The sequence below is a fragment of the Theropithecus gelada genome, chromosome 2, assembly GCF_003255815.1.
Source record: "Theropithecus gelada isolate Dixy chromosome 2, Tgel_1.0, whole genome shotgun sequence".
Classification (NCBI taxonomy): Eukaryota; Metazoa; Chordata; class Mammalia; order Primates; family Cercopithecidae; genus Theropithecus; species Theropithecus gelada.
The window spans coordinates 124,841,461-124,852,312 of NC_037669.1; positions in this window are offsets into that span (position 1 = coordinate 124,841,461).

Below are 10,852 nucleotides of genomic sequence, written 5' to 3' on the forward strand. Positions count from 1 at the left end.
ACAAAAATTAGCTAGGCATGGGGGGGCGGGCCCCTGGTTTTTTTTTATTTGGGGGGGGGGGAGGGGGACACCGGGGGGGGGGGGGGGGGGGGACAATCTGCAGTGCCCTGCATGACTAAGTGTATCTGGTTGTCTGTAGACCAGGTTTAGAATCTCCATACAAAGTTAGGATTAGTAGGAGTAACTAGGGGAATTAGAGTGAACCATAATAATGATGACAAAGGTGTAGAGGGTAAGTTCAACATTGCCGAAATCACAAAGGGCACCCTGCCAAGCTAGGTCTTCTATGAGAGTAAAAAGTTGGGAAACCTACTGGTTGGGGGATGGGTCGGGAAGGAGGGTGTCTATGGGGTTTATGAGGGAAAAGTCAGTTAAGATGAAGAATGGTGAGGAAGCGGGAAAATTTGAGGAGGGTGTTGATCCTTGAGTAGAACCTTATTTCTGTTCCTCTGATTTTTATTTTTGTTGTATTCTACTAATTGTAGGTTGTGTTTGCTCTTGCTTTTCTAATTCTTTAAGATGCATAGTTAAGTTGTTGATTCCAAGGTTTTATTCTATCTTTATGTTGTTTTTTTTTTGTTTTTTTTTTTTACCACTATAAACTTTTCTTTTAGTGCTGCTTCTGCTGTGTTTCATAGGTTTTGGTATGCTATGTTTCCTTTACCCTATGTTTCAAGAAATTTTTCAATGTTCTGATTAATTTCTTTATTGACCTGCCGGTTATTCTAGAGCACGTTGTTTGTTTGCCATGTGTTTGTATATTTTCCAAAATTCCTCTTGTTGATTTCTAGTTTTATTCCATTATGTTCAGATAATATGTTTGGTATTATCTTGATTTTTTTATTGTTTTAAGATTTGTTTTGTGACATAACATATCGTCTGTTTTTGAGAATGATCCATGGGCTAAGGACAAGAAAGTGTATTGTGCAGCCATTGGGTGAAATGTTCTGTAAATATCTATTACCTTCCTTTGATTGATTATGCAGATTAAGTCCAATTTTTGTGGATTTTCTGCCTAGAAGGTCTGTTCAATACTGAAAATGGGACGTTAAAGTCTCTAGGTGTTATTGTATTTGGGTCAATCACTCTCTTTAGCTCTAACAATATTTGCTTTATATATCTGGATGCTCACATGTTGGCTGCATATATATTTAAAATTATTATATTATCTTGCTGAATTCACTTATTTTTCATCATATAGCAGCCTTTTCTGCTTCTTCGTATAGCTTTTATCTTAAAATCTATTTTTTTCTAATGTAAGTATAGTGACTCCTGTTCTGTTTTGGTTTCCACTGGCATGGAACATCTTTGTCTATCCCTTTATTTTCAGTCTACGTATGTCTTTATATGGGAAGACTGTTTCTTAACCATAGAAACTTGGGTCTTATTTTTCTTTTCTATACACAAAGTCCATTTTGATTGGAGTGTTTAGTTCATTTATATTCAATGTTATTATTGATAAATAAGGACTTACTTTTGCCATTTTGTTATTTTTTCTGCTTGATTTGTGGCCAGCCTGACTTTCTTTCTTTCTTTCTTTCTTTCTTTCTTTCTTTCTTTCTTTCTTTCTTTCTTTCTTTCCTTCCTTCCTTCCTTCCTTCCTTCCTTCCTTCCTTCCTTCCTTCCTTCCTTCCTTCCTTCCTTCCTTCTTTTCTTTCTTGCCTTCATTTTAGGGAAAGTTATTTTCTCTGGTGATACAATTTAGTTTATTCCTATTTGCTTTTTGTGTATTCCTGGTATGTGTCTTGTTGGAGCTTTCTATCAGGTTTGCAAATTCTATCCTATAAACTATGACTTTAAGCTGATAAAGCACTGTTTGCAAAAACAACCAGCAAAAAAATAAATAAAAGCTCTACACTTTTACTTACTCGTTAAGTGTTTGCTTCTTCTATTTATATCTTATATTGCTATGTCTTTAAAAGTTGTTGTTTGATTTGTTTATTGTTTAGAATTTCTTCTTAATATAAGAGTAATTGCACACAACAGTTACAATGTTACAATATTTTCTGTTATTCTACACACTTACTATTATCAGTGAGTTTTCTACCTTCAGATTTTACCTTCTTGCTCTTTGACATCCTTTTATTTCTGATTAAAGTACTATCTTTAGCATTTCTAATAGGACAGCTGCGGTGTGGATGAAATCCTCAGCTTACGTTTGTCTTAGAAAGTTTTTGTTTCTCTTCATGTTTTAAGGATATTTTTCTCAGATATTCCATTCTAGGGTAAAAGCTTATTTCCTTTAGAACTTTAATACATTATGCCACGCTATCCTGGCCTGTTAGATTTTCACTGAAAAGTCTGCTGACAGATGTATTGGAATTCTATTTTATACTATTTGTTTATTTTCTCCTGCTGCTTTTAGGATCCTTTCTTTATCCTTGATCTTTGGGAATTTGATTATTAAAAGCCTTGAGGTAGTCTTTGGATTAAATCTGCTTGGCATTCCATAACCTTCTTTTATTGGGATATTTATATTTTTCTCTAGGTTTGGCAAGTTCTCTGTTAATATCCCTTTGAGTAAACTTTCTACCCCTGTCTCTTTCTCTACCTCCTCTTTAAGGCCAATAACTCTTAGATTGGCCATTTGAATATATTTTCTAGATCCTGTAGATAAGTTTCAGTATTTTTTATTATTTTTCTTTTGTGTTCTCTAACTCTGCATGTTCAAATAGCCTGTCTTCAGGCTCACTAATTATTTCTTCTGCTTTATCAATTCTGCTATTAAAGGACTCTGCTTCATTCCTCAAGATGTCAATTGCATTTTTCAGTTCCAGAATTTCTGCTTGTTTCTTTTGAATTACTTCACTCTCTTTGTTAAATTTATCTGGTAGAATACTGAGTCCTTTCTCTTGATTATGTTGAATTTATTTGAGTTTCCTCAACACAGCTATTTTGAATTCTCTGTCAAAAAGATCACACATCTCTGTTTCTGTAGAATTGGTCCATCTTGCCTTATTTATTTCATTTGGTTAGTTCATATATTCCTAAATGATCTTGATATTGTGGACATTTTTCTGTGTCTGGGCATGGAAAAGTTGGATGTTTATTGTGGTCTTCACAGTCTGGGCTTATTTTTACCTGTCTTCTTGGGAAGTTTTCTTGCAAACTTGTGGTACTGCCTTGAATGTTTTGAACAAGATCTGGGAGAAGTATCTGGATCACCAGGCATAGACTCTTGTTCTCTTCCCTTACTTTGTTCCAAATCAACAGACTACCTATCTGTGTCCGCTCTGAGCCATCTGGAGCATTCCAGTGGCCAACGTCACTATGACTGCCCTGGGTTTGACATGATGTTAGCACAGGAGTGGGTCTCACCAAATGCCTGCTTTAACCATCCCTGGCTTTCACCAATGTTTGTTCAAGATCTTAGAGTTCTACACTCATTAATTAGGTGCAAAGCCAGCCAGACCTTTGTTCTTCCTTTCGGGGCAACGAGCTCTCTCAGGCCTTGAGTGGGTCAAGAGCTGCCATCAGGGGCCATTGATTAGTTAAAAACCTTAGAAATCTACCTGGTGTTCTAATGTACTGCAGCTCAGCTGGTACACAAACCACAAGATACAGTCCTTTTCACTTTTTCTTCCTCTTTACAAAGACAGAGGAGACCCACCCTGTGAGCACCATCACCACAGACCAATGGAAAGTACTGCCAGATTATCACTGATGTTCCCTTTAATCCCAGGGACACCTCAGTCAGCCTGTGGTGAAAGCTGACTGGCCTGGGACTCACCCTTCAGGACAGTGAATTCCCCTCTGGCCCAGGGCGGGTCCAGAAATGCCATCCAGGAGTCAATTCCTGGAATCAATGACCCCAAGAACTTACTTGGTGCTCTATTCTCACTGTAGCCAACCTGTTACCTAAAGTATAAGGCAAAGTCCCCTTTACTTTTCCTCCCACTTTTCTAAAGCAGAATGAATCTCCCCACATAACTACCACAGCAAAAAATGTGCTGATTCTCTCCTGAAGCCAACAAGTCTGAGTCTCACCTAAGGCCTTCAACATAGTACTTGAATGTCACTGCTAGTTTCTCCAGGCTAGGGGTTTTTCAGTTAGTAGGTGATGAAGTTTGGCAGGACTAGGTTCTTTCCTTTAAGGCAGCAAATTCTCTTCTGTTCCAAGATGTGTCTATAAATGTTATCCCAGAGAAAGGGCCTGAAAAGAGGGTCACCCTACTCTTATCACTGCCCCATCTTGTTATAGGTGAGCTAGTATACAAGATGTAAGACAAAGTCCTCCCCACACTTCTTTATCCTCTCCTCAAATGGAAGGAAGGAATCCCTTTTGGAGCCCTGAGCTGTGCAGCCTGAGGTTAGGGAAGGAGTGATGCCAGCACTCCTTTAGCTGCCAAGGATGGTGTTCTAGCAAATCACATTTTCCCCTATTCCCCTGGCTCTGGGCCCCGTTCAGCACCAGGATTCTAGGATTTGCAGGTTTTTTGTCCTAGTTGTCTTTCAAGTTTATTTGGTTCCTCAGAGCACTTTAGCCCATAATAGCAAGACTTGCAGGAACGCAAGTCTGACTGCTGAGATTGAGGGTTCCCCTCTGGCTAAGCCTGTTTCAAATGTTACCTCTGTGGGCAGGCATCAGCTGAATTTGTTCCAGTTTTTCTTTCTGCAATAACAGGGCAGCACTGAGGTCAGTGCCTCTCAATTGCTGTTCCCTCCCTCTCCCCAGAGCACAGAAACACTCTGCACCACTCAGCTGCTGCTAGGGGATGGGAGAGGGGTGGCATTTGCCATTCAAGACACTTTTTCCTACCTCTTCAGTGACCTCTTTCAGCTACACGAAGTTACAACCAGGTACCATGAGGGTTCATCTGATTTTTGATTCTCATAAATGTGCTTTTTGTCTGAAGGTAGTTGTTAAACTGTTATCCTTGTGGGGATAATTCTGCCGTCTTCATTCACACCCTCCTAACCGTTCTTTATATACATGTGTCCTTTGAAATTGTACTCTTTATCACACACAGATGTACAAAAGACTTAAATTTTAATCTGCATTTGGAGAATAACTGCATTAACAATTACGTTTAAAAACTGCATGACATAAAAAGATTTTTTAAAGTGTTTTTGTTTACATTCTGCAGGCATAAAAGTTTCTGTTTGAACCTAAATGATATAAGACATGAGCAATCACTGAAGTCATTGCCTTAATCCCAAATTCACAAAACAGTCTATCAATCAAAATAAAATTCTTGCTTTATTTTCTGTTTACAGCTCCATAAAGTATTAGATTAGTGATCAAAGATCACATCTTTTGATGCTGACACCAAAAGACAAATACCAGAAGAATTTACACATAGGGAGGCACTATCCTTCAGATAAGAGACTGAATCCTGAAACATAATAATGGTGTATGACAATTTGAAGTGTGGGGTCCTGACTCTATTAAATACAAGGTTCAGGGAGTTCTAAGTCATTTATGCTAACTGGCTTGTCAAGGTGACATATCTTGTCAAAGAAAGGTTGGAAAACAGAAGCCTGTGGTAAATGAAGACAGACTTTATATTTTATCAATATTTCCAATCCACTGAGTTGATGATTTTTATCTTTATATATTAGTGATGAAAGAAACTCAGATTATAAATTACATTTATTTTAAATATTTCATAAGCATTGTAGACATATTTTTTATAATTAGTCTATAAATATTTCTTTTCTTTTCCTCAGAAAATGTTTCACAGAAAATTAAATCTGAATGATAAAACCAAGCTTTGAAAGTCCCTTTATTTATTTCAATTTTACAAAATAATACATAATCATAGTCACAAACTTGACAACATTTCTGACATTTTAGTTGACTTTTTATTTGTAAATTAGTACAATATAGAACTTTTAAAAATATTTACTCTGGGAAAGCAAGTCCCCTTTTCTATTCAAGGAGAATAAGACAGCTATCAAAATAAACAGCTAATTTTATAGCTTTCTCATAAAGCAATTTTGATTCACTTCTTAGATTTTCTATTTTTTAAGAATATAAGTATATCCAGAATTTTAATGATAAACTCATAAAATTGCTCATTTGAGGACACTATTGAAATTTGTATATAATATAAATAACTGTTTATGTATGTATACTTATATACTTAATATTTTGAGGTATTGGTCACATGCCATATCAGGATAATTGTTTCTTTACTATTAATAGCATACATTATGTCACATTTACTCACATCTATGGGTTCATTTGTATATTAACACTATTATTTACCCAGGTGAATTTTTTTACTTTATTATTATTATTCATTTAATTAATATGTGCATCATGGGACAGTCTGCATTTAAAAAACTCATTTGGTTAATCATTTGTCCTTCACAGTCCTACAGAAAAAGAAAACCAGCTTTTACTGATGAAGACTAAATGATGCATTAAAATGTTTGTAACTGTAATTTCAAATTTTAAACTAATTGCATCATAATTCCCTACCTTAAAGAATATGGTGGAGAAAAGAAAGTAGGGCAAAGATATAAGAATAAAACACCACTGTCTTATTTTATGCAGCAATTTGTAGTGAAATACGCAAATTTGAGAGTTTAAAGGCAAAATTTTAGAAGAAGAAAGCTACAAGATTTTTAAATTCTAACTGTTTTCTGTTTCATTTTCAAATGGTCCACAGACATAAACATTCATCACATACTAAGGTATTCATGCAAATGCTTAAAGCAGAATTTCCCATCTCTTTGTTATAGATACAGAATAGAAGTGAAGTGAACTAATCTCTCCTTAAGGTAGAAGTGGTGATGAAAAAGTGCATGTGTTTGTGCACACACATTCACAAAAAAATAGAGGAACATTAGGAAGTGGGATTTTTGAAAGAATAGAAAACAGGGGATCCAACTGAGTAAATGAAGGGCAGTTTAAATGCTCAAGACTGTATTTGAAAACTAGATACAGTCACGCTGCTTAATGACAATATATGTTGGTAAGCAACTTTGTCATTGTGCAACTATCATAAAGTATACTTACAAAAACATAGAATGTACAGTCTACTAAACACCTAGGCTATAAGGTAAAGCCTACTGCTCCTAGGCTACAAACCTGCAGAGAATGTTAATATTCTGAATTATAATTGCTTACACTAAGCAATTATAATACTATAGTATTTGTGCATGTAAACATAAAAAAGGTACAATATGATAATTGTAGTGTTATAATATTATAAGATAACTGTCATCTATGTGGTGTGTCGTTGACTAAAGTGTTAATATGTAATGTTTTAGTTTTAAAATCATTACTTCTCAACATAAGCTACATTTTATGGTCAATTTTATACAAGCAAAGATGTCAAGATATCACACACTAAAGGTTTTGATTCATCGGTCCTAGTATGTTTCTGAGACACTATCTAGCCTGGGAGTTAATGGAGGCCATTCTCATAGATATACAATTACTTGAAGACTGCATAGCAGAAAACATTTTAGAACGAAAATTGATAATAGTCTCCCCTTAGCCACCCAATAGGTGTGTGACATTGACTGAGAACTTGTATTTTTCTGGGGGCAAGAGTGGCTTAGTTTCCTCATGCATAAAACAAATGGTTTGAACTAAATTATATATAAATTATGTAAAAATTGAGCACTAAAACATCTGATGCTGTAATCACTTATGTTTCTCAACATTTACAACATTTCATGAGAGCCCAGAAACAAGAAAATTACATGTAACAACCGGAATATCAGTTGTTGACTTGGCTTATTTAATAGAAACACCTTGCTCAGAAAGTTATCTACATCAGAATACTGTATTTTTTATCAAAGAGAATGATGAAGAAATATAAAAATTATATTTGGCATCATAAGACTTGTATACGTTTCAGTTTTTACCTTTTGCAATCTCATACATTCTTTTGTATTTGATCTTTTTAAGTTTGTTGTTCTTATCTTAAAAATGTTAAATGGCGTTAAGTAAATACACCATGTGTATTTTATGTGGCATAATCGTTTAGAGAGATGTTTTGAATATAGATGACATTGTATGTTTAAATTAATTCATAAAATTATTAGAGGTACATTTAATTTAAAGTGAGTTTTTAAAGAAAGGGGATAGAATATAAAACTCTGAAGATGAAAAAAGGAATGTTTAGATTGGTAGATGAGTCATTTGGAAATGCCATTTAGTAAATTTCAGCTTTGTACTTTCAAGGAAAGATTAATCTACTATAATTCCAGTGGAGAAACGTAATGTTTTCTGCACTGTTGGTGGGAATGTAAAGTGGTACTTATACTGTGAAAAAACAGTATAGAAATTTCTCAAAAAATTAAAAATGAAATTACTGTATAATACAGCAGTTCCACTCAGTATATGCCAGAAATAAATGAGAACAATCTCTCAAAGAGATATTTGTACACACATATTCATGGCAGCATTACTCATAATAGTTAAAATGTGGAAGTAACTCAAACCCAAGTGTCTATTGATGGGTAAATAGATAAACAAAATGAATAAATAAATAAACAAAATGTAGTATGTATGTATGTATACACACAAACACATGCAAATATATATACACATATATTTACATATATACATATATATGTATACATACACACAGACACAAACATCATGGGATACTATTCAGCCTTAAAACATAAAAACAAGTCTGACCCAATAACTTTGAAGAAATAATGCTAAGTGAAATAAGCCAGTCACAAAAAGAAAAGTGCTGTATGATGCCACTAATTTGTGATATTTACAGTTATTTACAATCATAGAGACAAAAAGTAAAATGGTGATTGCAGGAGATGAGGGGAGAGAGGAAGGAGGAGTTATTGTTTAATGACTATTAAGTTTCAGCTTTACAACATGAAAAAAGTTATGGAGATGAATAATAGTAATTGTTACACAACATTATTAAAGTAATTGATACAATTGAACTGTATGCTAAAAAATCATTAAGAAGGTAAATTTTATGTTATGTATTTTATCAGAATTTTAAGAACTGAAAAAAAAAAATCCTGCTAAATAGCATGAAATGCCTTTATACATTTGAGTGACTATGTAAAATAGGCAATTAACTATACCAATATGGTGGTCAGAGAAGTGGCTTGGACTATGTATAGACATTTGTGTTGACGTTGCTATTATCTGGACTTAATATGTTATTGTTCATAACATTATATATATTATATGTATATTTTTTAAAGTCTCCATATCAATGACTCAGACTTCCTAAGGAAGAATAAATCATGCGCCATAACATAAATGTTTAATAAGGTTAATCTAAATTAAATGACCATTCAGTGTTTAGAGTATTGTAGGAGAAATCCGAACATGATAATCCCATCTGTGTTCACACTTTTCATTGTGTTAAAGTTCGAATTTTTGACATTAGTAAAAGGTGTTTAATTATAGTTGTTGAACATGTAAACCAACCTGGTGCTATATGTAAAAAGTAGTTAATGGCATCACTAATGCACTATTAACAAAATTCCAAATCAAATCCACAATTCCCACATTGAGCCATTTCTGACACCATTGTGTCGTTCTGAACCCTTTTACATGAAATATGTAGCTCTCAGGAGTCTGGGTATTTTACACATCTTACCATTTTGTCCTCTGACTCTATGGATCATATTACTTGTCCAATAACGCTGGTGTTTATAAGAATCCTGAAGAAATGATGAGAATATTTTTTTAAAAATTTAATTGTTTTCAAAAATCAACTCTTCATGAGCTAATGCTGAAGTTTTCTGCATTTATTGAGGGAAGAAACCTCATGGCTACAAAATAAAGGGTGAAGTGTATACACACATGCACATGTATAAAATGGAAAATACCAAACTCATTTATGGAACTGAAACTTATGGAATTTTAGTCTAAAAACATATTTTCTTTCCCAGGGAAAAAAATGTTATAATATAGTCTCTGTCCCTGGAGATTTAAACTCTAGAGTTAGTTTTGCCAATTAGCTATACATTCATGCGAAATTATTCAACCTTTCTGGGACTCTGTTTTCTCCTCTGTTAAACATTATGTTGACTAGATCAATGGTTTCTCTCATGAGCTGCACAGAAGAATCACTGAGAAACTGATTTTTAAAATTTGACACCCAGACTCAGATCTAGTAAATCAAGTTGAGCCCAGTAAACTTACTATTATTATTATTGCTATTATTATTATTTTGAATTTCAAAGGTAACAGAAATGAACAGAGCTTTTTGAGAATCCTAGACTCTAAATTATTTCTGTTGTCTCTGGTTTCCAACATTTTAGCAGTCTAGAAATGTAAGAGAACATATGTATCACTACAGTGTAAAATTGCGTGCTTCAGATGCTTGGTTTCTTTTGAGGCCATAATATTTTTATCTTTTTGAAATGGAAATAATGATAACATTGAATGTTTATACATAAAATTTAATTTGAACCAATTTTTCTAGGAAACGTAGGGCCTACAAATGAGGGCTACATGTGTGCGCAATGCCTTTCTACTTTCAGTCACTAGGATTTTTGAGACATTTAAAGACAGATAACTTCATAATTTCATTAATTTAATATTAATGCATTTGTTAAAGTATATCACAGTTGAAAGAATGAATTATACCAATTCTGGAAGGCTAGCCTACTCAAAATTTTAAGATAATTTATTTTGAATTTATTTATCTGTGACAGCATATATAGAAATATTTTTTAAATGTAACTAATCTAACCTAGAGTATAATCCCCATATCTTCACTTGAGTTTGTTACGAGAGAGTTATTTAATTGTGCTGTCAACATATTATATTTGCTCTAAAATCCTCTAAAATTTTAATGAATTCAAATATCACTATTGAATCTACCATACTTTCATTTGTACCCAAATACGAACCACAATATTTTGGTCTACTGTGAAATAAAATGTTATATCTTTCGTC